Below are 6067 nucleotides of genomic sequence, written 5' to 3' on the forward strand. Positions count from 1 at the left end.
TTACACACACACACACACACACACACACACTCCTCAGTCTTAATGGCCATGATGGCACACTTAGCTCTCAGAGGCAAAGGCAGGAGGATTACAAATTTGAGGCAAGGTTAGCCAGGACCACATAGTAAGACCTCATCTTAAGAAAAAGAGCTGGGTGGTGGTGGTACATGCCTTTAATCCCAGCACTTGGGAGACTTGGGAGGCAGATCTCGCTCTGTGAGTCTGGGGCCAGTCTGGTCTACAAAGTGAGTTCCAGGACAATCAGTGCTATACAAAGAAACTCTGTTTCAAAAAACAACACCAGACCTTTTTTTCCGTCTGGACAGGAGACAGGCGGCTGCGGGCGGCCAGCGTGCTCCGATCGGTCGGAGCTAACCGCTGCCAGGCGGGCTGCCCGTGGCCCGCCACATGCCGCAGTTGAGCGAAGATGGTGGGCCAGAATAGCGCCATCTCCGCGGGCGTGTGCGGTGCCCTCTTCATCGGGTACTGCATCTACTTCGACCGCAAAAGGCGGAGTGACCCCAACTTCAAGAACAGGCTTCGAGAACGAAGAAAGAAACAGAAGCTTGCTAAGGAAAGAGCCAGGCTTTCCAAGTTACCTGATTTAAAAGATGCCGAGGCTGTTCAGAAATTCTTCCCTGAAGAGATACAGCTTGGTAAGGAATTACTAGCACAAGGTGACTACGAGAAAGGTGTGGACCACCTGACAAATGCCATTGCTGTGTGTGGACAGCCTCAGCAGTTGCTGCAAGTGTTACAGCAGACTCTTCCACCACCAGTGTTCCAGATGCTTTTGACCAAGCTTCCAACCATTGATAAGAGAATTGTAAGTGCTCAGAGCTTGGCTGAAGATGATGTGGAATGAGCCAGATACCAACGTGGTGAAATCTCAGTAAAATAATTTAACAGTTAGCTTGGACGCTGATCAGCTCTGGGGGAATAAGGGCAAATTGTGCTTGTCATGAACTGTCCCACACTGACATCTGCCAAAGTGAATGTGAACTTTGGTAGATCCATTGTCTGTTCTATTTATTTTTCCAGTGAAAAGTATTTTGATAGAGCTTTTCATTTTATAAATACACTGAGTTAACCAAAATATCATGGATTTCGTTTGTTCTTAAGACATGTAATTCAAATGTAAATACAGTAGAGTATTTCTTAGGTAGAAACTCCTGGTGATTTTAAAAGATTGGGAAAGAATATGAGGAATAGTTAAATAATGCACATTTTAAAGACTAGAACATTTTGTTGTATGTTGTAAAATTGGGTAGAAACTTGTGTTTGTGAAAACTGAGCATTAAAACCTTACAGAGACAAAAAAAAAAAAAAAAAAAAAAAAAAAACCACCAGCGAGAGGAGGATAGGCTCCTAATCCTGTATAAATGTGGGACCTTGTGCCATCCTGTTTACCAGATTGCCCAGCCCGGGTCCCTTCTACACTTCAAGGTTGTTTCCTCTTGTCTCTCCTTCTGCTCCATCATTAGGTACCCAGGTCCCTCAGTGATGAGGGTGAGAAGGACAGGGATAGGGATGAGGAAAGAAATCAGCTTGGGCATCAGACAGGCTGGCTCCAAGCCTTGCCTGCCATTCACTGAAGGTACGATGCTGGCAAACTGACTTGATGTTTATGAGCCTTGTCTAAAACTACTGACGCCAGGCTTGACGTCACATGCCTGTAATCTCAGGCGCAAGGAGGAAGAGGCAGGAGGGCATGTTGAAAGCTACACATAGGTACACACATGACCACATATATGCATGCACATGCAAACACACACAGGAGCAGCCCTGGCTCCTCTGGGTGTCCCCCTTCAGAAGGTTTCAGTCAGGATCTTTTAGGAGAGGAGATTGGGCCCCCTCAGCATTGCTCAAGGTCAAGGTGAAGAGGCAGGCTGCGGGGTGACTCCTTTCTGCAGTCAGGCTCTGGCTTCGAGGATGAAGGAAGGGAGTTACCCATCCATTTCATTTCTTCTCCTTTTGCTAGGTATTGATCTTGACTATTTTTCCAAGTTGGGAGTAACTTCTAGAACTTGTTGGCCTCATCTCTGCACTGTCAGTGATGCATGTCGATAGGAATCCACTGAGAGATCAGCCGAGCAGACGCTGCTTCTCACAATGCAGAGTGCGAGACCATTGAGAAGTGTTCTCCCTCACGGTTTCGTCCTGTCGGGGCCTCTTTTGATCAGCTGGTAACTGATCACCCCACCCAGCAAGCACCCGAAGCCCTCACACAGGCACAGTCAGGCATCTCGGCTCTGCAAACATGAGACAGTGCCAACTGTGCAGCTTCTCTGCCAATGAACTAATGCTTCCATAGCCTGAGGCAGCCTGTGGATGGCAGAGAGCACTGGAGGGCTGAGCTGTGCAGGCTGCGGGGTGGCTCTGTTTCTGCACCGTTATCCTCTTCTGCCTGGCAGAATTGCACTAGCTCACACACTCCCTTCCCCAGGCTAGAGTGAGCACAGCTTGGCTGGACAGTGGGACGCTGGGCAGAAGTGGGGCTGAGAACCCCCCTTGTCTTTCCTGTAACGAACCAGTGTGTTTCTAAAGAAATGGCTTCATCTTCAGCATTATCATCTCCTGTGGAGAGAGGAAGTGGGCAGCTGGTATCATGCTTCCAAAGCCCCCAAATGAGAGGTTTAAGAGACAAGCTTCAGACACAATTACTGGGGTGTGTGCTTCGAGCCACAGGACCTGACTCAGAAGCAATGAAGGCTGCCAGGCTTCTTTATTGGGTCCAGAGTCAAGGATTGGTTCCAACGACCTACTTGTACCTTGTACCTGCAAATGTACCTCCTAGGAGACCTGTCCTTCTGGAGCCATGCCATAGGTACAAAGTTTGGCCAGTGGACAGCCCCAAGGTTTGTCTTTCCTGCCCTCTTTTAGTCTGCCCTTCTCATCACCCTGGGCCTGTAGGACACATAGCCTTGACCGTGAACTTAGGTAGGAGGAGCTAGGCTCACTGGGCAGGGATAGGCCTTGCTTTTCCCCTTATGAGGAGTCTCTCCTTGACTGTGTGGTTTACTGGAGAGTGAGTGAAGCAGGCCTCCTTACATTTGGTGCTGATTTACATTCCCCAGGGAACTGGTGGAAGAAATCAGCCCCTTGTGAAAAGAATGTGGAGTTTCTGCATGAAAACACTTAGGAAAGGAAGTCCCCAGGTGGGAAGAGATTAGCTGACTTCAACAAAATCATATCCCAGCAGCATGCAGTTTCTCCTGGGGACTGTCAGAGGGATGCGGGGAGAACAGGACACAGGGCATCTCCCCCAGCTGTTCGCTCTGGACTCCACTGCCTCTTCCCATGGAACTGCTCCCGTCCCAGCGAGGACTCCTACTCTGTCCTCCCTCGGACTCCCGGAACTATTCTGCCTCACCCACTTCTCCTGGCTGACACCAGGACATTTACCTTTCCATAAAGACAAATTGGAAGGACGGGTAGGTGGTGGTGGTGACATCTTGCATGTGTATGTATGCATGTGTGTGTGTGTGTGATACACACACACACACACACACACACACACACATACATATGAATGCCCAAAGGGATCACAATTTTTTGTTTTGTTTTATTTTGTTTGTTTTTCAAGACAGGGTCTCTGTGCAATCTGTGCAGCCCCAACCATCCTGGAACTTGCTCTGTAGACCAGGCTGGCCTCAAACTCAGAGATCTGCTTGCCTCTGCCCCCTGAGTGCTGGGATTAAAGGTGTGTGCCTCAGCCACCACAGCCACTGCCACCGTCACTGCCACCATCACCTGGCTCCAATGTCACTTCTTGACTCCTGTGCCCTTTCACACAGTCAGCCTCTCATCTCGTAATGTCTTAACCTATTCCTTGTTCCTTGTCCCAGTGACATAGCCTTGTTCAAATTCTCATCATCTCTCTGGTGGACTATCTTTTTCCTGTCTGACTCTTACCTTGTCTCTTGACTTCAGCCTTCCTAGTCAGCCTTGAAGATGTCTCATTCTTTAATAAAACTCAACTCGAATGTCACTAACTCCAGGAAGCCTCCTAGGAGTTTTCCAGACAGAGAGGGCTTTTCATACACTTCACGGTAGCATTTCTCTCCATGTGTTGAGTTACTTGCCAACTTTCCAAAACCCTCCAGTACAGATCCTTCAAAGACCTAGATTTGGGCTTAGACTTTACATTCTCAGGTGATAAACTCCTCACACTGCATGCTGGAGAAAGAAAGGAGGGCTGGAGAGATGGCTCAGTGGTTAAGAGCACTGACTGTTCTCCCAGAGGTCCTGAGTTCAAATCCCAGCAACCACACAGTGGCTCACAACCATCTGTAATGAGATCTGATGCCCTCTTCTGGTGTGTCTGAAGACAGCTACAGTGTATTCATATATAATAAATAAATAAATCTTTAAAAAAAAGAATGAGAAAGAAAGGAGGGATATAGAGAGGAAATAGAAAACTTCGCTGGAGATTTACAGAGGTACAGACTCAGTCCCACCTATTCCTTGCAGGCAATAAAAGGTAATTTCCCTAGAAGTTCTTATTGCTGCCTTAGCCAACTGTTCCTCATTCCCTATTCCCCATCACACATCACACAATGCTCACTTTCCTTAGTTCAAAGCTACAGAAAGGTTTAGAATTCTAAAGGAGAGAAGGCTTAGGAATATTAGGCAACTGCCGGAAGTTGCACAGTCAGTGACAAAGGAAGAGCAGCACCTAAGGTTTCCTGGCACCCAGGCCATGGACCATGACACATCAGTAAGTAAAGGCCTCTCTTGGAGCCTTCCCTCCAGACAGCAGCACTTAATTATCAATGTTAGTATTTGAAATTTCTGTGCGGCTTTTGCTTCACTGGCTCACTATTATTTTATTATTAACATTATTATGATTATCCTTTTAATTAGTAATTCAGTAAGCAGCCCAGGCATTGACCAAAACCAGGGTGGGGAGGGGGCAAGCAGAGAGAAGCCAAAGCCAAGTAAGGGGGCCTATGTGCCTATGACAGGGAGACTAGAAGTGACCAAGTAACACAAGAAATGATGTCTTTAGGGAGGGGTTTGTGTACATATGAGTGGTCCAAGAGCCTTCCTAGTATAACTCTAGTGGGCAGAGTCAGCAAAAGCAAGTCAGCCACTAATACCAGACCCATGACAGACCTTAGCCCCAGGAAGCTCTCTGCCCAGTTTGAAGGGGAGACCCAAACCCTCTATTAATGATGGAGACCAGAACATGGCCCTTTCTCTGCATGCTGGGAGCTAAAGGGAACTGCTTCAGATGTCCTACACACACTAGAGCTCCCATTCAGTGCAGGCTGGTGTCCCTGCATGAGAGAAGGGAGGGATCACTGCAGAGTTTTGATCCCAGGATCCTTCAGCTGCCCCAGCTTCGGCATGTCTGGAGTTCCCTTTGCGCATCCCTATTTACCTTACTTTAATGAGAATACGCTTTTTTCCTGACCTCTGGGTACCATGCTGAACCTCAAGACCTTGTCATGGGTAGAGGGGAAGGCATGAAAAATACTTTTATCCATCCATTCACAACACTCACAGTAGGGCTATCACCATGCTTAAAAAACAAAACCAAAAACAAAAAACTATGGGGGCTCAGAAAAAGAGCTGCATAGTGGGGAACACAGAGCCACCAGAACCCTATGGTCAGATTTCAGGCCTCCTCCTGGGACAACTGCAGAGATAGCTTGCCCACTGAGCCATTTGGAAGCCAATGTGTTACATATATGTCCTTACATGACCCCTCATAGGTGGATTCCGTCTGGAGAATTTGACAGGTTTTGTAGCTTCCTCTGGGTCAGACAGTGATTGGAACAAATTATCACCAAAACTTGGATCACAAAAACATGGGCTATAGAACCTATATACTTCCCAACACAGAACTGGCATCTCCAAATTCCGGAATTTAAGCTATGTTGAGCTCAGCATACTCGTCCATTTTGGGGAGAGAGAGGGTGCCTAGTCAATTGTTAAGAAAATGAAATGAGAGTACCCTGGCTAAATAAATAAACCACCCGGCGTGGTGTCTGGCATTTAGTAGGCATTCAATAAACATTTTTTTGTTCGTTTCTCCTTTTAGGACTGACCCAATAATTTG

The 6067-nt window shown here is 47.4% G+C and overlaps 1 pseudogene; it reads left to right on the forward strand.

Annotated features, from left to right (window-relative positions):
* Window positions 1–427: 427 nt before the first annotated feature.
* Window positions 428–865, forward strand: LOC114624751 (annotated as a pseudogene).
* Window positions 866–6067: the final 5202 nt, after the last annotated feature.

This window comes from Grammomys surdaster, unplaced genomic scaffold (assembly GCF_004785775.1).
Source record: "Grammomys surdaster isolate TR1022 unplaced genomic scaffold, NIH_TR_1.0 210, whole genome shotgun sequence".
In the NCBI taxonomy this organism is placed as follows: domain Eukaryota; kingdom Metazoa; phylum Chordata; class Mammalia; order Rodentia; family Muridae; genus Grammomys; species Grammomys surdaster.